Below are 26,901 nucleotides of genomic sequence, written 5' to 3' on the forward strand. Positions count from 1 at the left end.
TCCAAAGTCATCATCATTTACATATTGATAACTTTGAACTCAAACTAAAGGCAGTTTCTAATCCCTATCAGTGGCCAAAACATCGATCTTATGCTGTTAGAATTTTCGTCTCTTCTCTAGCCGCGAATATGTTGGCTAAAATTATAGCTAAAAGTGTTACGTGGGAGGGATGTTTCAACTCATACTTGGCAATTGGAGGTCTTCCTTGGCTTCATAACAGCATTAGCATCGAAGAGAAACGACGCTCTTACTCTGTTTTTGGTGGAGTGCTCACACTCTTGTTTCATGTTTACATGTTTATTGTATCGCCAGAGTGGCTAACTTTATCATTTAGTTGAATTAATATATGACATTAAAAAAACATGTTAACACGGTAAAAAAAGAATATTTTCCGTAATGAAATATGAAAAAAGTGTGTTTTGTCTCTGAGCTGAACCAAAAGGCGATTTAGGGTTTTTTGCTTTCCACCCAAGTTTCCATGCTGCCGGGGGCTTCTCCGGTGCCGGATGTGGATATTTTGTGTCCAACTCAATCTCCGATGCGGAATATGGAGGAGGGGGAGATCTCAAGCACACCTCTTCGGACAGATCCCCAGACTGTGACTACGACCAACACTACAAAACAGCGTTTATGGGTGTCAATGGTTAAAACTACTGAGATGGAAAGGGTGAATCTCGAGATTGAGGATGTTGATGGTATGCCGACGGTTCGAATACCAGACAGCGTGTTTGAGGAAGCTCATCCTCTATGGGAAGACTTTCTGGTTGGTAAGTTTCTTGAAAAGGCTCCGTTTGTGGGGGGGGGGGGGATTCATGCTCTTGTGAATAAGATCTGGACTCTAAGAGATAAAACGAAGAAGATTGATGTGTTTGTGGTGGATAATACCATGGGGCGTTTTCGTATAAAGGATGATCGAACTCGAGCTTGAATCTTAAGACGTGGTATGTGGAATCTTTGTGGTGTCCCTGTGGTTTTGTCAAAATGGAGTCCTATTGTGGAACAGGATCAGGAGGAGATTAAAACCATCCCTTTGTGGATCATTGTCAAGAACATTTCTGCAAAGTATTTCTCTTGGAAAGTTCTGAGTGTTGTAACTAGCCCTTTAGGAGTTCTAAAACGACTTCATCCGGATACAAAGGCCTATAAGTCGTTTGAAGAAGCAAAAATATTAGTGGAAGTGGACCTCACAAAAGCTTTGCCAAAGTTTTTCTCATTCAAGTCTAGGAAGGGTGGTGACACGATGGTGGAGTTTGTCTATCTCTGGTTACCTCCTAAATGTACTGCATGTTCTAAGTGGGGCCATTTATACTCAGATTGTCAGCTAAAACAGTAGGGTACAGGAGTTCAGGGACAGTGGTCGCGGTTGTTCCTACAGCACAAAGTACGAAGGTTGCTGATGCTCCTTCTGTTACCTTGGAGGATGTTGGGAATGGTGATTCGGAGGATGTCTCGGAGGCTGCTGAGATAAAAATGCAGGAGGGTGTGAACAAAGATGTGAACAGAGGTGTTCATCCACTACATACTGATGATATTGGTGTGGATACTGTCGAGAAGAATATTGCAGATGATAGTTCGGAAATGGGATGGACGACTCCAACAAAGAGAATCCATAGTCCCGGAAAGACACAATCCCCAGGTGATCCTGTGATTTCGCTGGTGAAAAACACTTTCTCCTGTTTAAGTGATAAAGATGAGCAAAGGGATGATCTCGAGGGTGAAGACTCGGAACAAGGCACTCTTGATGAACCGGTTAAGGTGGGGGATGTAGAGCGGTCTGAGGATAAGACACATTTACCTGATGCAGTGGACGGTACTAGTGCCTCTCAGGAGGTGGGAGTGCTACTAAGGCCTTCGCTACCCCGTGCTTCCAAAGAAGGACATAAGTATCTATCCAAGGATGGTCTACATAGTTCTAGGATCTTACCTCCTAGTACACTGAAAAAACGTCAAACCCCCAAGAATCTCTGATGTCCGGTTTCTTCTGGAATATTAGGGGATTCAATAAAAAGGAAAAGCATACAATTGTTCGAGAGTGGATGAATCAGGGTCGTTTTGACTTTGGATGTCTACTTGAAACAAAGTTAAAAGAGAATCAAGGTGACAAAGTAGTTAAATCGGTTTTTGCAGACTAGTCCCTCTTGTCAAACTATGATGAACATCGTTTAGACCACATTTAGTTACTCTGGAGGAATAATGTACGGATTACTCCGGTGTATAAAACTGCATAGCTTATCACGGTTTTATTACAGATTGAGGGAGAGCAGGAAGAATTCTTTGCCTCTTTTGTCTTTGCTGCAAATCTTTCTACTGAGCGGAAACCGCTATGGTAGGATCTTCGGTACCATTATGACTCACCTATGTTTAAAGACAAAGCTTGGATTATTTGTGGTGATTTTAATGAGTTTTTAGAGGGAGGTTATCATTCACTGCATGCTACTTCCCCTTCTATTTCCACTGGTATGAGAGACTTTCAGGACCTGGTACGTCATTTTAAGCTCACAGATATGAGATATCAGGGACAGAGATTTACATGGTGTAACAAACGGCAGAAATGTGTTATCTGCAAGAAACTTGATAGGGTGTTTGTTAGTAAACAATGGATCCACAAGTATCATCAATCTTATTCATTTTTTTAGCCAGGTGGCTGCTCGGATCATATGAGGTGCAGATTTTACATTTCTGATGCAAAGCGGCGGGTTAAGCGACCTTTTAAATTTGTGAATGCAGTTACTACTCACCCTGAATACCATACCACTTTAGCAGAAAGATGGCGACCTTTTCCACCACTCTTTCACTCAAATTCTGCAATGCATAAATTCTCGAAGCGACTAAATGATCTTAAACCTCATCTGCAGACTTTGAGGAAACAATTGGTTGGCCATATTAACATTCAAACAAAAGAAGCTTATAAACGGTTATGTGATATGCAGCTCCAGAAAATGGCACATCCTTCTTCACAAGCGGTTTGTGCTGAAGCTAAAGCATACACAAAATGGAGAAGACTCTCGGATATTAAGAAAAACTATCTTAAGCAAAAGGCTAAGCTACATTGGCTAAAAGTGGGGGACCAGAATAATAAAGCTTTAATATCTCTGCAATTTTGACGGAGCAGCAGAATAATATTAAGGAAATCCTTTGTGATGATGGGAGATTGGTAAATCAGCAGGGATACATCAAACTTGAAGCATAGAGGTATTTCAAAGAGTTTCTCACACTGAAACCTGCATATTTTGTGGGTTGGTCGCGTGAGGAACTGGAGGAGTTTATGGGGTTCAAGTGTGGCGATAGTGATAAAAATCTTCTCATTCACAAAGTCACAAGGGAGGAGGTTAGAAGACTTCTATTTGCGATGCCAACAAATAAATCACCTGGTCCTCATAGTTTTACTATAGAATTTTTCAAGGAGTCCTGGTCTACTGTGGGTGAGGACTTTTTGGTTGGAGTCCAATCTTTTTTCAAGACTGGTTTCTTACCTAAGGGAGTCAACTCGACTATCTTAGCATTGATTCCAAAAAAGAAAAAAGCAAAGGTGATGAAGGATTACAAACCGATTTCCTGTTGCAATGTGATCTATAAGGTCATCTCCAAGATTATTGCAAACCGCCTAAAGATCATCTTACCAAAGTTCATCTCGCATAACCAGTCTGCTTTTGTTAAAGATTATCATAAGGAGTCAGTCTCCTCCCGGTCTGCAATTCAGATTGACATATCCAAAGCGTTTGATTCAGTACAGTGGAACTTCCTTCTCACTACTCTTCAAGCGCTTGATTTCCCGGAGTAGTTTGTGAATTGGATAAGAACTTGTGTTACTACGACATCCTTCTCTGTCCAAGTCAATGGAGAGTTAACATGTTACTTTGGTAGTCACCGTGGCCTTCGACAAGGCTGCTCCCTCAGCCCCTACTTGATTGTCATATGTATAAATGTGCTCTCCTGCAAACTAGACAAGGCAGCTACAAATAAGGTCTTCGGTTTCCACCGGTACTGTAGACACTTGCAGCTAACCCATCTATGTTTCGCCGACTATCTGATGGTCTTCGTCGGCGGTGACAAATCTTCTGTTCAAGGAGCACTAGGTGTTTTTGCTGATTTTGCAGTTCATTCAAGGCTCAACATCAGTCTGGAAAAGTCGACACGATACATGGCTGGTGTTCCTATTGAGCAGAGGAGGGGGATTCTTCAGCAATTTCCTTTTGCGTCTGGCTCTCTCCCGGTTAGATATCTTGGTCTCCCACTCCTCCCAAAGAGGAAGTCATCGGCGGACTACTTACCTCTACTGGAGAAAATACGCTCTAAGATCAGTTCCTGGACTGCTATAACTCTCTCATTTGCTGGACGGCTGCAGCTGCTTAGATCAGTTATCTTTGGCCTCATAAATTTTTGAATTTCTGCATTTAGGCTCCCCAAAGCTTGTATACGAGAAATAGATCAGTTGTGCTCTGCATTCTTATGGTCGGGTCCTTCCTTAAATACTAAGAAGGCAAGGGTTGCATGGTCAAAAGTCTGTCTCCCAAAGTCTGAAGGGGGTTTGGGGCTCTGTTCATTGCATGAGGCAAATACTGTGAGTGTCTTAAAACTGATTTGGAGAATTATCTCTGTAAAGAGCTTGCTATGGGTCAACTGGGTCCATCGGTACCTCATCCGTAGTGGCTCCTTCTGGTCTGAAAAAGACAATTGCGCAGCTGGTTCCTGGATATGGAAGAAATTACTAAAGTATAGAGATCTAGCAAAACAATTCCACTGCGTAGAGGTAAACAATGGTGAGACCACATCCTTCTGGTTTGATAACTGGAGTTCTTTGGGTCGTCTCTATGAGAAAGTGGGGGATCGAGGCTGCATAGCAATGGGATTACCACTATAAAGTACCGTAGATGAAGCAATAGACATGACTAGAAGGAGAAGATATAGAAATGACTTTCTCTGTTTGGTTCAAGAAGAGCTTCAAAGAAAACAACTTGCTCGTGCCCACGATAGGTCGGATGTCTCTTTGTGGAAACGCAAGAGTAATACATATCATAAACAGTTCCACACCAAAGACACATGGATCCACATCCATGCAGTGCACCCAAAGATGGTGGAAGCTAGAGCGATTTGGTTTTCTCAAGCAATTCCAAGGTATGCGTTTATCACATGGTTGATGGTTAAGAATAGATTTGCAACAGGGGACCAAATGATAAAATGGAAAACAAACGCACTTTCAAGCTGTGTTTTCTGCAACCAGCTACTAGAAACAAGGGAGCATTTGTTATTTCTCTATCATTTCTCACAGAAAATGTGGGAATTGCTGGTCAAAGGGCTTCTCAAAGACAAGTACACAAACAAATGGAAGCAGGTGATGATTTTGCTGCTTGGGAATGATTTGGATAAGACAAAAAGTTTCCTTCTGGGCTACACTTTCCAAAACACCATTCATTCTATTTGGAGGGAGAGAAACAACAGGCGCCATGGAAAACCAAACTCATCCGCAACGGGTTAAGTACCATGTTGGACAAAGAAGACACCCATATTCAGGCGTGGTTTGAAGCAAGATTCTACTAAAGTTTTTGATTTTTCAAACAAAATGTCTTAAAACACAGTTTATACAAAGGATGTAAAACGTTTATTTTTTTTGAATATAATTTAACATTGAATTAAAAAAATGAAATATGGACAAAAAATTTTATAATTATTTTATCAAGTTTGATAACCAGCTTTTTAATAAATTTTAATTAACACTGGATTTCAAAGAAGTATTTTAATATTCAACTTGGATTTCGACATGTATCAAATTCTTTTTCACATCAAATTTATTTATTATTTATAGAAAATAACTTCCTTTTCTTTAACCAAAAATAAAATAAAAAAATTAACACCAAATAAAACATATTTTAGGATATAATTTACGAATAATCAATTAAGAATGTGAGGGTTAATTAAGACGGTTATTGATCCGAGTCTTGTGGCTGGGGTTTACGATCGGGTATGGTGATTCCAGTCGAAGCTTATTGATTGCTAGCTTGATGTGACTTGGTGATATACTGATATTCAATTAGCTACTTGAAAATTTGGAAAACAAAACAAAAAATTTATAAGAGAAACTGCTGTTATAGCTAAATGATGGGAGGTGGCACGTGTGACACGTGAGGAGAAGAATCAAGTTGCAGACACGTGTGAGAGGCCGTTGCAGAAAAGTTTGTTACATTTTACTTTTTATAAGAGCAAATGTTAGCTCTTATCCTCATCATTCAGAAAAATATCTTGTGTGAATGTTTTAGAAGTTTCTCTTCCTCATTGTTTAGCCGGAGCTTCTCTGTGAAGTTTCTTGCTGGTGAGAAGTGTTATCGCGTTTCATGAACGTTGTAACAATTGTTCGATATCATTTCATAATACTTGAGTTTTCGTTATTAGCGGTATCAGAGCTCAACGAACCTCGGAGAAGATGGCGAAAACAAGATCACAAACATTTTTGAAGGATACGGTGGCGCGTGAAACGAGTGCGGTGGTTCGAGAAACAGAGGAAGCACTCGGATCAAAGATCGATCATGTGTTGAATTGTACCCAAGCTTTGGAGATAACAGTAGCGGGACAAAATAAGAAATTCGATCAACACATTGCTGATATGTTTGAAGCGATCAAGTTGATTCCTTCGAATCAAGCTTCATCGAGTGAGAATCCAACTCAGATTCGAGATCGTAACTCTCCGGTAGTATCAGCGACACCAGAAATGATTAATATGGGGATGGAAGCTAATCGCGGTAACATATCTTATCCACATCCATATCCTTATTACTCTGGGTTGACAAGAATTGGAAAAGTAGATTTCCCTAGATTCGATGGTAGTGCGATGAAAGAATGGTTGTTTAAGGTTGAAGAGTTCTTTAGTCTTGATCATACTCCTCCTGATATGAAGGTTAAGATGGCATCAATTCATTTCGATGGTCATGCAGCTATGTGGCACCAAGGATTGATGCAACCACCGTGTGATCTGATTATGTTGTATGATTGGAACGTTTATAAGCTGATGTTGAAAGAGAGGTTTGAGGATGTGTGTGATGATCCAATTGCAGAGTTGAAGAATTCACAAGAGACAGATGGTAATTTTGATTACCATCAGAAGTTTGAGGCAATCAAGACTAGGGTAACACTTTCTGAAGAGTATTTGGTCAGTGCTTACGTAGCTGGGTTGAGATTGGAAACACAGATGCATGTGAGGATGTTCCAACCTCAGACTGTGAGGCATTGTTTACTCTTGGGAAGGCTTTATGAGAAGGCACACCCACCTAAACCAGTTTCTAGTGGATGGAGTGGTAGTAAGCAGCTGGTAAATGCAAGTGGTAGCAAGAACTTTACCCCAGCTAAAAGAGAGAATCCTTTTGTGAAATCACCTGCATCAAATGAGATAAGTACCTAGTATCCTAGAAAGGCTCCAAGAAAGTTCTTATCTCAAGAAGAAATGAGTGATAGGAGAGCTAAGGGGTTATGTTACTTTTGTGATGAAAAATATACCCCTGAGCATTATCTGAAACATAAGAAGACTCAATTGTTTATGATTGAAGCAAATGATGATACAGAAGAGTTTGTGGATTGTGAAGAAGAACAGGATGAGACTGCAGATGAAAAATGCAGAGCTCTACTATCATTAAGTGTAGTCTCTGGTATAGCAGATTACACTACTATGAAGGTAAGAGGATTACATGCTAAGCAGGAGATATTCATTCTTTTGGACACTGGATCAACTTACAACTTTATTGATTATAGAACCGCTGAACGGTTGGGTTTGAAGAAGGAATTTGCAGATGTTTTTATAGTAACAGTGGTAGATGGAAGTAAATTTGGTGTGACTGGTGTGGTAGGGAAGTTTAAATGGGAGTTACAGGGCACTCCATTTCAGTCAAGTTTTTTGATTATCCCACTAGGAGGTTGTGATGTTGTTCTTGGGGTTCAATGGTTACAACTGTTGGGAGATGGTTTTTTCTGGAATAATAAAAAATATTGCTACACGGTTTGAAACCGGGATCCGTTCGACAGGTTAAAGCTGCTAAGATGAACAAGATACAAGAAGAAGAGGTGCAAATATCTATGATTTATGCTCATAAAGTGGAACAAGAGTCGAACGTATCTTTATATGCAATGGAAAAGGAAAATGCAGAGGAGGAGGAGAGTTCTGCAATTATCCAGCTTAAAGAAAAGTTCAAAGATATATTTGCAGTAACAACGTCCTTACCTCCGTTCAGGAAGAATCACAATCATCATATTCCATTACGTGAAGGTTCGGACCCGATCAATCAAAGACCATATAGATATGCAGTGTACCAGAAGAACGAAATTGATAAAATAGTAGAGGAGATGCTATCAAGTGGTACTATTCAAGCCAGTTCGAGTCCTTATGCTTCTCTTGTGGTGTTAGTTAAAAAAAAGATGGGACTTGGAGATTATGCGTGGATGATATGTCTATATTTTGTCTCTGCTAAACATGTTTTTGTCATGCATTTAGTAAGGATAACTAATTGTTTTGCATAAATTTCTAGTCTCTTTTGTACACTTTGCATATTTAGGTAGTTCTTGCATTATCTTCGCATACATCGTGCATTTTGGAGTATTTCAGGTATTTAGGAGACTTCGGAGTCGTGCCGATCGAGTCACGCAGTCGTGCCGATCGAGTCGTGTAGTCGTGCCGATCGAGTCGCGCAGTCGTGCCGATCGAGTCGCGCAGTCGTGCCGTTCGAGTCGACTACCGTTCGAGTCGACGCCACTCCACTCGAGCCAACGCCATCAGTCACTCGAGCCATTACTCATTCGCACATGTCAAGAAGACGTTCCATCTTACACGCTTTAGGATATTCCCAAACCGACTCCTCATCTTGTCGTTTTAAGTTTTAGGGATTTTATGTCTTTACTATAAATACGTTTTGTTAAGTCTTGGCGACATCATCTTAGTTTTTATCTCGTTTTCTTTTGTAAGGTTTCCCTAGCCACCAAAAACGTACTCTGATTTTGTATCCTGAGATCTTTGAACTTATTCAGTATTTTGATTTGATTCCTTCTACAAAGTTGTTCTTCACATTTTTACTTATCTAAGAATGCTTGTTTCAATGTTTTCTGAGTTTGTATTGTTGATGATGATTTTCGGATCTGAGTAGTGCGTTAGTTCTTGAGGATGGGATAGATTAGGTGGAGGATCTTAGGATGTAGAGTGTTTAAGCGTTGATTGTATGATTCCCTTCTGGACTAGAGTAAGAAATACTAGTTTTTCTATGATCAATTGGGACTAGGTTTGAGACATTTCCACACCCAAAAGGTGTTTGATGAAATGTCTGACCAACTAGTGCCAGAGACTTACGTTCCTAGCCTAAGAGATTAGTTGTCTAGGATGTTTGTTGATGTGAATGAACTTGTTTTTCATGCCATGCTTGATCATGTTTCTCTAGCGAGAGCTAGGTTTGGAAGTGGTTGAGTTTGAGTAGCTTTTGTCAAGAGATTGGATTAGCTAAGAAGTGATGTTCATTGTCTAGGGATAGATTGCTTGTGGCATGTTAAACACTCTGTAGACTAGGATACTCCACCGACGTCAATTACTTCCATCCTTAGGACTTCTTTCTTTCTGATTTTTATTACATTCCTGGAATTGTTTCGTTTCCTGCTTTTTAGTTCATGCTTAGACTCATTTATGTTTTTATTCATTTTCGTTTCTTGTCATGCATTCTCGTTTCTAGTTCTGTGACTCATTTCCGTTTTGCATTTTGATCATTCTAGGATTGTTACATAAAAACACTCTTTGAATTGGCTTAACTTGTGACTTCTTGATTGCATCTTGAGTGATAGTAAACTTTCCCAACTGGATTGACACCTTAAGTATTACAACGCATAAGGTTAATTGAGACCTACTAGGAGACACAAAAATCTTAGTATCAATTTGGCGCCGTTGCCATTTGGGATTCGTTTTGCTACATTTAAGATTTCAAGTTTTGCAAGATTAAGTTCTATTACACATATCGTTCTGAGTACTGATTTGTTTTGGTTGTCTGCTTGTTTGTTTTGCATCTCAGGTACCTGTTGATCGCAACCTTGCATGCACACCAGATCCAGAGGGCATCAGAATCTCCTTCCTGTTATCGACGAAATCAATCGGTTGCAACGACCACGACAAGCTCATCAACTCACTGATCATCCCGCACCCGTCACTATGGAACAACCGAATGGACCACCTCCGGGACCGCGAAACATTGGTGTTGGGGATGCACCGAATACTCATACTCAGCATGCTGGAATCGTCCCTCCCGCCGTGCAGAACAACAACTTCGAAATCAAGGGCAGTATGATCTCCATGATCCAGGGAAACAAGTTTCATGGGCTACCTATGGAAGATCCGCTAGACCATTTGGACGAGTTTGACCGTCTATGCAGTCTCACCAAGATCAACGGCGTGAGTGAGGATGGTTACAAGTTGCGCCTCTTCCCATTCTCCCTGGGAGACAAAGCTCATCAATGGGAGAAAAACCTTCCCAAGGGATCAATCACCACTTGGGACGCCTGCAAGAAAGCCATCTTGGCCAAGTTTTTCCCCAATTCCAGAACAGCACGTCTGAGGAATGAGATTTCCAGCTTTACTCAGAAGAGCTCAGAATCATTCTGTGAAGCCTGGGAGCGTTTCAAGGGTTACCACAGCCAGTGTCCACACCATGGTTTCAGCAACGAGTCATTACTGAGTACTCTCTACCGTGGTGTCCTTCCCAAAATACGCATGCTGCTTGACACTGCCTCTAACGGTAACTTCCTGAACAAGGACGTAGATGAAAGTTGGCAACTGGTGGAGAATCTCGCTCAGTCTGACGGCAACTACAATAAGGATTATGACTGCACAGTTCGCGGCGATGCTGGGTCTGAGGAGAAGTATAAGAAGGACCTCAAGAATGTAAATGAGAAGCTTGACCATATCTTGCTGAGCCAGTAGAGGAGCGTCCACTTCGTATCTGAGGATGACCCTTTCCAAGTTCTTGATGGGGAGGGTGAGCAGAGTGAAGAGATCAGCTATGTCCAGAATCAGGGTGGATACAACAAAGGTTACAACCCCTACAAGACGAACTCCAATTTGTCTTACCGAAGTAACAATGTTGCTAATCCACAAGATCAGGTGTACCCGCCTCAACAACAACAACAAAGTCAACAAAAACCTTTTGTGCCTTACAATCCGGGATTCGCTCCAAAACAACAGTTCCAGCAGGGTTACCAAGCTCCCTCAGGACCACCGCCAGGATTCCGCCCTCAACCAGTTCAGCCTACTCCAGCCCCAGATCAAGAAATGAAACAGATGATGCAACAACTTCTTCAGGGCCAAGCTAACAGTTCTATGGATACTGCTAAGAAGTTTGCTGACCTTAGTAAGAGGATGAAATGTTCATACAATGATCTAAACGTCAAATTCGAAGCTCTGAATTCAAAGATAAGGTACATGGAAGGCCAATCCGCTTCTACTTCTGCACCAAAGCCCGGCCAATTCCCAGGTAAAGCTGTTCAGAACCCCAAGGAGTTCGCCAATGCCATTACATTGAGAAGTGGGAAAACATTGCCTCCCAGGCAAGGAGCTCCAGACATCACTGAGGACAGTGCGGAATTAGCTGGGGAGGATTTTGATCAGGATGACGCTCAGATGGAGAGCCCAGACGAAGCAGTCAAAGACCCGGTTGAACCTGTGACGCAGTCCGAACATGAAGCGGTTAAGGAGCCTGTTGTTTCTGAAGACAGACCTGCGAGGTTCATCCCTCCACCGTACAAGCCTCCTCTACCATTTCCAGTGAGGTTCAAGAAGCAGCTTACTGAGAAATACAAGGCCTTGTTCGAAAAAAAAGTCAAGGAGATTGAGTTGAGGATGCCATTGCTTGATGCATTCGCACTTGTTCCTCATTACCAGAAATTCTTCAAGGACTTAGTGATGGAGAGATCAAAAGAAGTTCAAGGCATGGTTGTACTAAGTCTTGAATGCAGTGCAATCATCCAGAAGAAGGTTGTACCCAAGAAGCTCAAAGATCCTGGAACATTCACTCTACCCTGCTCCATTGGACCTATGTCTTTTGAGAGGTGCTTATGTGATCTTGGCGCTTCAGTGAATCTGATGCCATTCTCTGTGGCTAAGAGGTTGGGGTTCACAAGGTTTAAAGGTTGCGACATCTCACTCATCCTCGCAGATAGATCAGTGAGACTTCCACATGGTATTTTGGAGGACTTACCTGTCAGGATCAGAGACGTGGAAGTGCCAACCGATTTGTGGTTCTGGAGATGGATGAAGAACCGAAAGACCCTCTGATTCTAGGAAGACCGTTCCTAGCGACTGCTGGAGCCATCATTGATGTCAGAAATGGCAAGATTGACCTCAATCTGGGCGAAGACTTCACTATGAAGTTTTACATCAAGGATACCTTGAAAAAGCCAACGATAGGAGGACAAGTCTTCTACATTGAAGAGATGGATAAATTGGCTGATGAGTTTTTGGAGGAACTAGCTGAAGAAGATCATCTCAAAACTGCTCTAACCAAGGATGGAGAAGAAGGGTTCCTTCATGAGGAGACCATTTGCTACAAGAATCTGCTAGATTCCCACAGAAAAACGGATGGATCAGAGGAATTCGAGCAGCTATATGATGCAGAGGACGTACGTGCAGTTGAGACAGAGAGTTCAGAACGTGATATCTCTCACTCGACCGCGACCACTCCAGACTCCCATGCTGGCGACTAGTCGGAAATGAAAGCTCCAAAGGTAGAACTTAAAACTCTTCCTTCCGGGCTCAGGTACGTCTTCCTGGGAACCAATTCTACTTATCTTGTTATAGTGAATGCTAGGTTGAGTGATGATAAATTGGGGATGCTAGTAACTGAGCTAAAAAAGTATAGAAAGGCTATTGGTTATTCTTTAGATGACATCAAGGGAATTTCACCTAGTCTTTGCACCCATAGGATCAATCTTGAAAATGAATCATATGCTAGTATTGAACCCCAAAGAAGATTGAATCCTAATCTGAAAGAGGTAGTTAAGAAAGAAATTCTGAAACTACTTGATGCTGGAGTTATCTATCCTATCTCTGATAGTACTTGGGTATCTCCAGTGCACTGTGTACCTAAAAAGGGAGGCATAACCGTGATCAAAAACGACAAAAATGAGTTAATCCCAACTAGAACCATCACAGGACATAGGATGTGTATAGATTATAGGAAGTTGAATGCTGTATCTAGGAAAGATCATTTTCCTTTGCCTTTCATTGATCAAATGTTGGAAAGACTAGCTAGTCATCCCTATTATTGTTTCCTTGATGGGTATAGTGGATTCTTCCAAATCCCTATCCACCCAAATGATCAGGAAAAGACAACCTTTACTTGTCCTATGGCACTTTTGCCTACAGACGCATGCCATTTGGCTTGTGCAATGCTCCTGCCACCTTTCAGAGGTGTATGGCTTCAATTTTCTCGGATTTAATTGAAGAGTCAGTGGAAGTGTTTATGGATGACTTCTATGTATACGGTTCCACTTTCTCCTCCTGTTTGTTGAATCTGTGCAGGGTATTGACGCGATGTGAGGAGACGAACCTGGTGCTGAACTGGGAGAAGTGTCATTTCATGGTTGAAGAAGGGATCGTTCTGGGACACAAGATTTCTGAAAGAGGAATTGAGGTTGACAAGGCAAAGATTGAGGTCATGGTTCAGCTTCAACCGCCTAAGACAGTGAAAGACATCAGGAGTTTCCTGGGACATGCTGGGTTTTACAGGAGATTCATCAAGGACTTCTCAAAAATTGCAAGACCTTTGACAAGGTTGTTGTGCAAGGAGGTTGAGTTCTAATTTGATGCAGCATGTTTGGAAGCCTTCAGCAAGATCAAGGAAGCCTTGGTTTCAGCACCCATAGTGCAAGCTCCGAATTGGGATCATCCTTTGGAGATCATGTGTGATGCTTCAGACTTTGCAGTTGGAGCAGTTCTGGGACAGCGAATTGACAAGAAGCTTCATGTCATCTACTACGCCAGTCGCACCTTGGACGAGACTCAAGGAAGGTATGCCACCACAGAGAAGGAACTCCTAACAGTTGTGTTTGCATTCGAGAAATTCAGGAGTTATCTTGTGGGTTCGAAGGTCATTGTGTATACCGATCATGCCGCTCTGAGACACATCTACTCGAAGAAGGATACCAAACCGAGACTGTTGAGATGGATCCTGCTTCTCCAAGAGTTTGACATGGAGATAGTTGACAAGAAAGGAATAGAAAATGGAGTTGCAGACCATTTGTCAAGAATGAGGATAGAAGATGTTGTTCCAATAGATGACTCAATACCTGAGGAACAACTTCTGGTCGCCCAGGTTTGTGAGCAGATGCATGACACCGGGGTTGAGAACCTAAAAATCAACTGTATGGCGATCATTTCGGATACTGCGCCATGGTATGCTGACTTCGTGAATTACAAAGTCTGTGGAGAAGTTCATGATGACATGGATCCTTACAGGAAGAAGAAGTTTTTCAGAGAAGTAAACCACTACTTCTGGGATGAACCCTATATGTACAAGAGAGGTTCTGACGGTCTGTTCAGGAGGTGCATAGCAGAAGGGGAAGTGCAGGGAGTGCTTGAGCACTGTCACGGCTCCACCTATGGAGGTCACTTCGCCACGTTCAAGACAGCTCAGAAGGTTCTTCAAGCAGGTCTCTGGTGGCCAACCTTGTTCAAAGACGCTCACAGTTTCATCACCATGTGTGATGCTTGTCAAAGAATGGGCAACATCACAAGGAGGAACAAGATGCCCCAGAACCCGATCCTGGAAGTAGAGATATTTGACGTTTGGGGGATAGACTTCATGGGACCTTTCAACCCCCCATCAAATGGCAATGTCTATATTCTGGTGGCAGTTGATTATGTTTCTAAGTGGGTCGAAGCCATTGCCAGTCCTACCAATGATCACAAGGTTGTTCTGAAGTTGTTCAAAAGTATAATTTTTCCAAGGTATGGGATACCTAGAGCAGTGATCAGCGATGGCGGAACTCATTTCATCAACAAAGTGTTTGAAAGTATGTTGAGAAAGTATGGGGTCAAGCACAAGGTATCTACTGTGTATCACCCTCAGACCAGCGGACAGGTTGAAGTCTCAAATAAGCAGATCAAAGGTATTTTGTCAAGGATTGTCGGGGTTTCGAAAAAAGATTGGACTGTCAAGCTGGACGAGACTCTCTGGGCGTACAGAACAGCGTTCAAGACGCCAATAGGCAGAACACCGTTTCAGTTGGTATATGGTAAAGCATGTCATCTCCCTGTGGAGGTTGAGTACAAGGCACTTTGGGTAATCAAGCTGCTGAACTTGGATATTGACACAACTCAGGCTAAGAGAACTCTTGACATCCATGAGTTGGAAGAAATAAGACTTGATGCTTATGAGAGTTCCAAGATTTACAAGGAAAGGACAAAGAATTTTCATGACAAGAAGATTATTGTCAAGGAGCTCAAAGCTGGAGATCAGGTTTTGCTGTTTAATTCCAGACTTAAGTTATTTCCTGGAAAGCTTAAGTCTAGGTGGTCTGGACCTTTTACAGTCAAAGGCGTTCTGCCATTTGGAGCTATCACTCTTCTGAACAAGGATGGCAGCGAATTCACTGTAAACGACCAAAGAGTAAAAAAATATTTAGCTGATCAAGTCCGTCCAGAGGGGTCTTCTGTGCTCTTTTATGAACCTCCAAAAGCCTAAAACGCTGAAAAGTCAAGCTAGGGACTTTAAACAAGCTCACTTGGGAGGAAGTCCCAAAGGTATCACTGTAAATATTTTTTTTTTAGGATCCTTGTGTTTTTAATTTTTGTTTTTGATTTTCTTGTGTTCAGGAATCTACAGAAGGGAGTTTAAGCAACATATATAAAAAAAGGGGCAGTCAAACTAGTGAGATCAGGGGTCAAACCGAGTATGATAGTGCTATAGAAGCAAAATCAACAAAAAGAGGGAAATCTACAAAAGGAAACAGAAGGCAATATAAGGAGGGAATCTTAATTATTGGTTTTGTCACCCTTCCCCTCTATCCCACGTGCCCATCACTTCAATTTACCTCACCCCTTGTTTCCCCCCACCAGACATATCATCTTTATGTCTCATCACCTCACATCACTACACCATCACTCTCTTTTTCTCTCCACTTGCACGACATATCAACTCCATCACCTCACCATAATTCATCTTTCTCACCCATCTATTTAACCCTTCTCCCGTTTACTCTCAACCCACCAACCACAACAAACAACCATCAAACCCTACTCAATTATTCACTCACTCACTCTCTCTTTTCTCTCTTGCTTGACGTCGACGAAGGTAATTATCACCTTGCTGCTCAACTTAACCAACGATCGAAGCAACCGGATCCGCCGTTCACTCCACCAACATCGACGACGAGATTGCCTTCCACCCCGCTCTGCCGCTCGAACCGCTGACCATCGACTCGACCAACGGTACTGCTTACTGTTATCACCACTCGATCCGCCCTCTACGCGCTCTGACTCGATCGACAACGACGAACGTCTCTCGTACTGCTTGACTCGATCTACCGCTGTTGTTATTCACACGTCTTCACGCCAACCACTCGAGTCACCGTCGAAGCTTCGAATCCCGAAATCTCCCTCGCTCGAGTCACCGAACCGTGTCGCTCGAGAGTTGCGCCATCACTACTTCACTCGATTGGCTTTTCTCGCTCCGTCGTCACCGCTCGTTCCACTCGATACACTGAAGGCACCACCGTCGACTCGATCCAAGACCCCCGTCGACTCGATCCAAGACCCACGTCGACTCGAACCAGCTTCACCCACATCCGATCGAGTCACGCCATCGCCGGACTCACCTCGCTCGAGTCACGCCATCGAAGCACCGTCCACTCGATCCAGCTCGTTTGATTCACCGACGTGAACCATACTTGTCGTTGCCATTTGATACACTCCTCTCTTAGCATTCTAACAATCAAGTTTGTTAATTGCTCTTATTATTCGCTCACTAACGTATTAACGTTTAACTTTGAGTTTACATGTTTCAGCGAAACAGAAAAAGTACTGAGTTTATACACGAGATACGAGAGGCATATGGTTGTGTCGTCGGAGAACGTTCATCCCCCGAATCCATGGCGAAGCGTTTCATGAAAATGAAGAACATGGTTGACGAGGTTGTTGGGGGTTCAGAACAACCAGCGGGTTCGAGCAGACCAGACAAACCGCTCTCCAAGAGCAAGAGTCGCGGGAAGAGACCGGCACGAGCTTCCCTCTCGGGAGACCAAGGCAGTGATTACGAACAGGAAGAACCTGCGTTTCGTCCAGAACAAGAGCCAAGGAAATCTGTACGACGGCGACAATATGAGACGAAGCTGACTCCCAAAGAGTACTACGAGCTGTTCCAACAGTGCGAGTTCAGTGGAACCAGATATCCACATCCTGAGACGATGGAGCTGCTAGGGTTTGGGGAGGATGTTCAGTACTTGTTTCGGCGATGTCATCTGGAGAGAGTTATGAACACCCCCAAGAATGGATACAGAGAGGAGACAATTCAGTTCCTTTCCACCTTGGAGATGCACTGGTACGCGGATGAGCCAGGCATGATGTCTGATGGAGGATTGGGATACATTACCTTCCGCGTTCATGGCCAGTTCTGCAATCTTACATTCCGAGCCATCAAAGAGATATTCGGTTTTCCCAGCGGAACAGGAACCACGCCGCAGTTTGACAGGAATGAGATAACTGCTCTCTGGGCAATGATCGGTAGCACGCCAGCATTTACTACATCAAAAACAAAGGCGACGAACCTGAGAAGCCCGATGCTGCGTTACTTTTAGAAAGCCGTCGCAAATGCCTTCTATGCCAAGGAGATTAAGGGATATATTACTTATGGCGAGCTTGAGATGATCGATCTAGCACTTAAGGGACTCTCGTTCACTTCCATGGATTGTACCGCACTGCAAGGCGACATGTCCAACACCTCCGTCTCGCTCTACCTTCTCAACTACATCATGTCATACAAGACTTGGGTCTCGAGACTCAACAACAACCACACTCCAGGAATAATGTGCATGGGAGGTATAGTGACTTGGTTTCTTGAGGCTGCAAGAGTTGCTCTACAATCCGAGCCGTACCTACCACGCTGGATAGACATAAACAACTTGCGGCAGCTACGCACTTTGGACTGGGGTTTGAGGAATGGACGATTGCTATACAAGTTTGTGCATCCTGCGGTCGGTCCCTCGAGACTACTCCTCCCTTGCGTCGACTTGACTACAATCTTGAGCGGTGAGCATATCGAGTTCATTCCCCCTGCAGAGACATTATACAATTCTGATGTTGAGGAGCACCACATCAACGTAGCGGAAGCAGGAGATGATCCGATGGAAGACGACGCAGTTGAGTACCGCCCTGAGCAGTTCCACTTTGATGAGTACTCAGAACCAAGAATGGCCAGAGGGGTCAGAGCAGCTCATGACCGCCTCAACAAGCTTCAACAATGGGGGAAAGCTAGAGACAAGGCGCTCACCAGCATTTTCAAGACTGTCAAGAAACTCGTGTGTATGTTTAGCTGCTCGACTTCCATAACCGCTCTCCCTAGGTCTATACCCGAGGATAACAGACCAATGTCAGCACGCCCTTCCGAGAACCTAGAGCGAACACCTTCTCCGATTCCCTCTCCAGCACGTCAATCTTCATATGTGTCACGGCAGCGGCAGCCTACTCCCGCCCCTTCATGCCACTCGTCACATGAATCTAGGGAGAGAAGGGGACACGGTTCGCGTGGTTCAAGAGCCTCCTCAAGTCGTCGATCAGCGCATCGTTCTGCAGCTCAATCTGAGCAAGAGGTTGAGCAGCAAGGCGATTACCAGCCTACGGAAGTGGTAATGTTAGTCTCGGACCATGGCGAATCCAGAGTTGATGACATGCAGTGCGACGAGCAGCCGAACACTTATCAGAACACGCAAGCGATTGAGCAACAAGTCGACCAACCAACTGAGACCACTCCCGCGGATCCTGAACACCGTGAAGGACAGAGCCAGTATCACACACCAACTCCTTGGACGAGCTCCGACTCCTTCTTCTACTACTGAGGTACTCCGACCTTCCCTTGTATATACCATTTCATTTGTGCATTGTTTCTGCTGTGATTCTTAAATTCTCCTGCAAATTCTTCTTACACAGGAGACTGTGTAATTTAAGTTTGGGGGAGGGTTTGAGATGATGTATCTGATGACGTTTTCTGTGATTCTTATTTCAAATTTTTGCATCATATCATGTTTGAGTCTGCATTCATCTATTTGCATAGAAAAGCCATAAAAATTTGAAAATTTTCCACAAAAACAGAGTGTTCATGTAGTTTGCATTTGCATATTAGGATTGAGTCTAGTGTTGTTCATTTAGGAATGTTGCATTTAGCATAAGGGTTGATGATGATTGTAACCTTGTTAACATGCTGAATTCAATAGGATAGGATCAAGGCCCTTGTTATTAGTTCTTTGATGCATGTTGATTGAACTTGAAATGTAAGACTGAACCAGGTTTTGAATTCTCGAAATTGCATTCTAGTCTTGATTGAAGCTTGTTTTGAATTGACATCATTCCCTATCTACCTGAACCTAATCCTGACTTGCAATTATCATGTTATGCATTGAAGTTGAACTCATGGATACCACATACATACTTGGATTTTCTTTCTCCGTTTTACCACCCTTAATAATCCAAGTAGCTGATTCCCATCTTTGGAACAGTTTCCCGCACCCTTAACCAACTGTTCTTTCAAGCCAATTGTATTCTTGAGTGTGAGGTCTTTTCCGAGTTGAGCTTGTTAGAAAGTGTTAGGTTCTAGCCGACAAGAGTAGGATCATGTGTAGTTCTAGTTCGCGCTATCCGGACTAGTAGGACTAGGTGAGAACTCGATTTTGGGTTTTGGGATTGGATTTGTTCTGAAAAGAGAAAGAAAAAAAAATGGGTAAAGAGTCTTTAGGAGGGGGAATGTGTTTTCAAGGTTTACAAGTCTAGTAAAGGATGTTGGTTGTGCAATGTAAAAGAATTATTGGTTCTGGGCATAGAAAGAAAAGTTTAGACAAGGAAGAGAAAGCAAAACACTTAAGAAGTCTGAAATTCTAAGAAGAAAAGAAAGAGAACCATAGTGATAAAAAAGTTTCCCATCCGCTAGATTGAAATGAAGTAACCTCCTCCTAAGGCTAAGTTAAAAGAATGAGAGCATGGGTTTTAGAAGAGATATCGACGAGGGGTAGAGATAGGACCAACTTCTGGGTTAGAAAGTTAGAGCTAAGTTTTCTTGGGACCTTTGGGTAGACGGGGCACTGCTCTTGTATGTATCAGTTGGTTTCAACCTTTAGCCTTCTCTTAAGCTCAACTCGTTTTCGCGAGAGATCCCTGTTCTATATTGTTAACACCACTTGTAAAGAAGACCAATTTTTGTCTTTACCGCTTCACCCCAGCCAAATGAGTTCGATGACATTGCATAGCTTGATTCATGGTTCTTTGTTAATGAATGTTAAAGGGAATGATAGAAATGATGGCATGTGTAGACTAAGGTTCGGAATCGTTTCAGGTTGAGATGAGCTTGTCTAAAGTTTTTAAATAGAGTTCCTTCACCATGAATCATAGAACTAAAAACAAGGACCTTGATTCTAACTACTCTATTCAGCATGTTTTAGGTTCTGAGACCCCCATCTTCACACCTCTTCTCCATACTTTGTTCTTGGTCGTTTGCTTGAGGGCAAGCAGAGAATAAGTTTGGGGGAGTTAATATGTCTATATTTTGTCTCTGCTAAACATGTTTTTGTCATGCATTTAGTAAGGATAACTAATTGTTTTGCATAAATTTCTAGTCTCTTTTGTACACTTTGCATATTTAGGTAGTTCTTGCATTATCTTCGCATACATCGTGCATTTTGGAGTATTTCAGGTATTTAGGAGACTTCGGAGTCGTGCCGATCGAGTCACGCAGTCGTGCCGATCGAGTCGTGTAGTCGTGCCGATCGAGTCGCGCAGTCGTGCCGATCGAGTCGCGCAGTCGTGCCGTTCGAGTCGACTACCGTTCGAGTCGACGCCACTCCACTCGAGCCAACGCCATCAGTCACTCGAGCCATTACTCATTCGCACATGTCAAGAAGACGTTCCATCTTACACGCTTCAGGATATTCCCAAACCGACTCCTCATCTTGTCGTTTTAAGTTTTAGGGATTTTATGTCTTTACTATAAATACGTTTTGTTAAGTCTTGGCGACATCATCTTAGTTTTTATCTCGTTTTCTTTTGTAAGGTTTCCCTAGCCACCAAAAACGTACTCTGATTTTGTATCCTGAGATCTTTGAACTTATTCAGTATTTTGATTTGATTCCTTCTACAAAGTTGTTCTTCACATTTTTACTTATCTAAGAATGCTTGTTTCAATGTTTTCTGAGTTTGTATTGTTGATGATGATTTTCGGATCTGAGTAGTGCGTTAGTTCTTGAGGATGGGATAGATTAGGTGGAGGATCTTAGGATGTAGAGTGTTTAAGCGTTGATTGTATGATTCCCTTCTGGACTAGAGTAAGAAATACTAGTTTTTCTATGATCAATTGGGACTAGGTTTGAGACATTTCCACACCCAAAAGGTGTTTGATGAAATGTCTGACCAACTAGTGCCAGAGACTTACGTTCCTAGCCTAAGAGATTAGTTGTCTAGGATGTTTGTTGATGTGAATGAACTTGTTTTTCATGCCATGCTTGATCATGTTTCTCTAGCGAGAGCTAGGTTTGGAAGTGGTTGAGTTTGAGTAGCTTTTGTCAAGAGATTGGATTAGCTAAGAAGTGATGTTCATTGTCTAGGGATAGATTGCTTGTGGCATGTTAAACACTCTGTAGACTAGGATACTCCACCGACGTCAATTACTTCCATCCTTAGGACTTCTTTCTTTCTGATTTTTATTACATTCCTGGAATTGTTTCGTTTCCTGCTTTTTAGTTCATGCTTAGACTCATTTATGTTTTTATTCATTTTCGTTTCTTGTCATGCATTCTCGTTTCTAGTTCTGTGACTCATTTCCGTTTTGCATTTTGATCATTCTAGGATTGTTACATAAAAACACTCTTTGAATTGGCTTAACTTGTGACTTCTTGATTGCATCTTGAGTGATAGTAAACTTTCCCAACTGGATTGACACCTTAAGTATTACAACGCATAAGGTTAATTGAGACCTACTAGGAGACACAAAAATCTTAGTATCAGTGGATTATAGAGGGCTGAATGGATTAACTATTAAGGATAGATTCCCTATTCCTCTGATCGAAGATTTACTTGATGAATTCGGAGGCTCCAAAGTCTTTTCCAAGATAGATTTGCGAGCAGGTTATCACCAAGTGTGGATGGATCCAAATGACATTCATAAGACTGCATTTAAGACTTACAGTGGTCAATTTGAATATTTGGTGACGCCATTTGGTCTTACGAATGCTCCTGCAACATTCCAAGGCTTCATGAACTCAATGTTTAAGGAGTATTTAAGGAATTTCGTGTTGATATTTTTTGATGATATACTGATTTACAGTTTGACGAAGGAGGATCACTTGCACCATCTCCAACTGGTATTTTAGAAGATGAGAGAACACCAATTATACGCAAAGGAGAGTAAGTGTGCTTTTGTTACCTCAAAATTTGAGTATCTAGGACATTACATTGAAGCTGGAGGAGTTTCTACTGATCCTAATAAGATCAAAGCAGTAGCAGAATGACCTCTCCCTACAAATTTAAAACAACTGAGGGGGTTTCTGGGCTTACCAGGATGTTATAGAAGGTTTGTGAAGAATTTTGAAACTATAACAAGACCACTTACGGTATTAACGAAGAAAGACTCATTTATGTGGACTGATGAAGCTTATACAGCCTTCAACACTTTGAAATCGACCTTGTGCAGTGCTCCGGTTTTAGCACTACCTTTGTTCGACAAACTATTATTGGTAGAGACTGACGCTTGTACTCATGGGATTGGGCAGTACTAATACAGGATGGTCACCCACTCGCCTACATAAGTCGTCATTTGAAGTGGAAGCCACTGCATTTGTCTATATACGAAAAGGAGTTATTGGTTGTGGTGTTTGCAGTTCAGAAATGGAGACACTACTTGCTACCAAACCATTTCATCATTAAAACAGACCAGCGTAGCCTCAAATATCTCCTAGAGCAGCGTTTGAACACTCCTATCCAACAGCAGTGGTTGCCAAAATTGTTGGAATTCGATTATGAGATACAATATAAACAAGGGAAGGACAATATTGCAGCTAATGCCTTGTCTAGAGTGGAGGGAGCAGAAGTTTTGCATATGGCTATGTCAGTTTTGGAGTGTGATCTATTGAAGGATATCCAAAGTCATTATGCAACTGATAATGAGTTAAAAGGAATAATTACTTCATTGGAGAAGGATCCTAAGGCTAAGAAGCACTACTCTTGGGTTCAATCATTACTAAGAAGAAAGAGTAAGATTGTGGTACCACAAGATGTGGATTTGAAGAACTCTATTTTGAAGTGGATGCCTTTTTCTGGGAGTGGAGGTCATTCAGGACGTGATGCAACTCATCAACGAGTTAAGAGCTTATTTTACTGGAAAGGTATAGCTATTGATATACAAACTTACATTCGAAGCTGCAAGGTTTGTCAACAATGCAAATATGACACTGCAGCCTATCCAGGTTTAATTCAACCTCTACATATTCCTGAGTCACTATGGTCTGATATCTCTATGGATTTTATTGATGGCCTTCCTCGTTCGGCTGGTAAATTTGTTATCTTCGTGGTAGTGGATAGGTTGTCTAAAGCAGCTCATTTTATAGCTTTAGCACATCCTTACACTGCTATGACCGTTGCTCAAGCTTTCCTTGATAATGTTTTCAAGCTCCATGGTTGTCCACGTTCTATTGTAAGTGATAGGGACACTGTCTTCTTGAGCACATTCTCGACAGAGTTCTTTGCATTACAAGGTGTGGAGTTAAAACTCTCTAGTGCTTATCATCCTCAAAGTAACGATCAAACAGAAGTGGTGAATAGATGCTTGGAGAATTACTTAAGGTGTATGTGTAGTGACCCCATTTGTGGAGTCAATGGTTGCCTTTGGCTGAATATTGGTACAACACTACTTTCCATACAGCTACTCAGTTAAGGCCTTATGAAGCAGTCTATGGTCAAGCTCCACTAATTCATCTACCGTATCTTCCGGGTGAGCCCAAGGTAGCAGTGGTTGCTAGAAGTCTCCAAGAACGGGAGAGTATGATTTTGATGCTTAAGTTTCACTTACTGCAAGCTCAACACTGTATGCAGCAAAATGCAGACTTGCATCGAACATATCGGAACTTTGACATTGGAGACTATGTCTACGTTAAGCTGCAACCATATCGACAAGGATCAGTGGTGGCACTCAACAATTAGAAGCTGGCTCCTAAATACTATGGCCCTTACAAGATCGTTGATAAGTGTGGTAAGGTCGCCTATAAGCTACTATTATCTGAAGGCTCTAAGGTGCATCCAGTATTCCACGTCTCTCAATTGAAGGTGTTGGTAGGTAATGTTCAGACCTCAACTCAATTACCGACGATTGTATCTGATGTGTTAGTACGTGAACCTGAATCTGTTCTGGAGAGGAAACTAGTTAACTGTCAGGGTCGAGCGGCCACTATGGTTTTGGTTCGTTGGTCAGGCGAAACAGAGGAGGAAGCCACTTGGGAATACCTCTTTGATCTACAGAAGAAATTTCCTGCATATGAACCTTTTGGACAAGGTTCCTCGGACAGGGGAGCTTTGTTATAGCTAAATGATGGGAGGTGGCACGTGTGACACGTGAGGAGAAGAATCAAGTTGCAGACACGTGCGAGAGGCCGTTGCAGAAAAGTTTGTTACATTTTACTTTTTATAAGAGCAAATGTTAGTTCTTATCCTCATCATTCAAAAAAATATCTTGTGTGAATGTTTTAGAAGTTTCTCTACCTCATTGTTTAGCCGGAGCTTCTCTGTGAAGTTTCTTGCTGGTGAGAAGTGTTATCGCGTTTCATGAACGTTGTAACAATTGTTCGATATCATTTCATAATACTTGAGTTTTCGTTATTAACTACTCCTTTTTCTTGTTGCAATTTTAATGTTTTTTTTGTCTCTTCTTCTTCTTTCTCTTATTAGTCAATCGTATAATATACAGATATATAATAAATTTTCTGAGTTTATCTTTGTAATCGTTAAGTCTAAGCCAATTTGATATTGCCTAACAATGCATCAAATTTGAATAGAATTTTCATATAGATTGATTGTACATCTGCGCGATGGCTAAACTGCTTATGAACCCGTCTAACATACAATTGCATCGATGGAGGAATTGAACATAGCACTTTGAGTTACATTGTGACATTGTTAGGCGATTTCAAAAGAGCATAAAAACATTGTATCCTGCTATCATATAAGTTTTTTCTATCTACACTAGTACATTATATAAGGTTCATGCACCACTACACTTATTGCTAATTGCATTTAGATTGGATGTACATAATTCCTACCACTTTCATCACAATTCATGTTCGATGTCAATTAGTTCTATGTTCGGTCCAATTAGTTTGCTTTTTGTGATGGGCTTGCTCGTAATAGCTATATAGAGTGAGACCTCTAAATTAATACTTGATAAATTAATAATTTCTATAAATTATATAAATTAATAAATTTGTCTGATCCCAAGATGAACCAGTGTAATTTGTAGATAATTCAATAATATAATAAGATAATAATTTTTTGAAAATCTTCTATAAATATATGATCCCATCAATAGTATACATTATAATTATAGAAATTTATCAAATATATATATATATATATGTATATACATTAATTTTTGTTAGAGTTTATCCCTAATATTTTAACTATATCGAAAACTTTTAATGTTCCTTTTAAAACATAATAATTGTTATTTTCATTGTAATTTATTCTATAAAAATATTAGTTATAATGATTAAATCTTATTTTAAAATATATTTTTTGAAAAAATTTACCAAATTAGGAAAATCTCTCTGTAAATTATTAATTATTTATTATTACATTAAATCTCTATAAATTAATAATTTTTCTTGGTCTTAACATTATTAATTTATAGAGGTTTTACTGTATATCATCATTAAAAACCCTAAAAAATGTTTAGAGCATCCACAGTGGTAGAGACTAGATAAGTCTCTCAAATATATTAATTTAACATGTATAATATAATTTATTTGTCATTTAAAATTAAAGTTTATTAAAAAAACGACCAAACTAATAAAATATTAACATGTATAATAGAAGGATTAAGTTCTCATGGATTCTCATTTGAGATTCTTCTCTCTCTTTTCTCCTTTTAATTACTTAATACTGTGGATGCTCTTATTATGATAGGCACGTCAAACACACGAGTATCAAGGCCTATCATATTAAAGCCTATTCCGTTCTACCTTGGTTGAGTCTCGGTCTTGGATGTTGTCGAATAAAAGAGAGAATCTACTCCATACTTATCCTTGTTATGTCCTCGCGTTTTTATTATTTGTGTTTACCTTTTGGAGTTAGGCGATTTCATAGGAATCAGGTAGATATAAATCTCTTATGGTGTTTTCCTATATAAGCTAATAAGAATCATATGAAAAGTAGTCATAAAACTACTTGTTAAAACCTATGTGTGTTTGTTCTCCTAAACACTGGTTGGGACCTTATCAGTTTAATACGTGATTAATTTTCCTAAAGTTAACGTGTTAAACACTGGTAAGGCTAGGGTTCACCACAAGCCACCGCTCTTCGTATTATAGCTTGAGCTTCATCTTCCCTGTTTTGTTATTTCCAAGAGACTAATCTTATCTTAAAGCCAACGGTTTCTCTTTCTCTCTACTCTCTCGTGTCAAAGAGATTCCTGAAAGAAAGACAAAGGTATAATA

At 41.3% G+C, this 26,901-nt stretch overlaps 1 non-coding gene across 1 annotated transcript; it reads right to left on the reverse strand.

The window, feature by feature from the left end:
• Window positions 1-10,558: 10,558 nt before the first annotated feature.
• Window positions 10,559-10,665, reverse strand: LOC147929730 (small nucleolar RNA R71). The gene has a single exon (XR_015579044.1). It is a non-coding gene; the product is annotated as a small nucleolar RNA R71 (small nucleolar RNA).
• Window positions 10,666-26,901: the final 16,236 nt, after the last annotated feature.

This window comes from Camelina sativa, chromosome 13 (genome assembly GCF_030686135.1).
Source record: "Camelina sativa cultivar CO46 ecotype springtype chromosome 13, ASM3068613v1".
Lineage (NCBI taxonomy): Eukaryota > Viridiplantae > Streptophyta > Magnoliopsida > Brassicales > Brassicaceae > Camelina > Camelina sativa.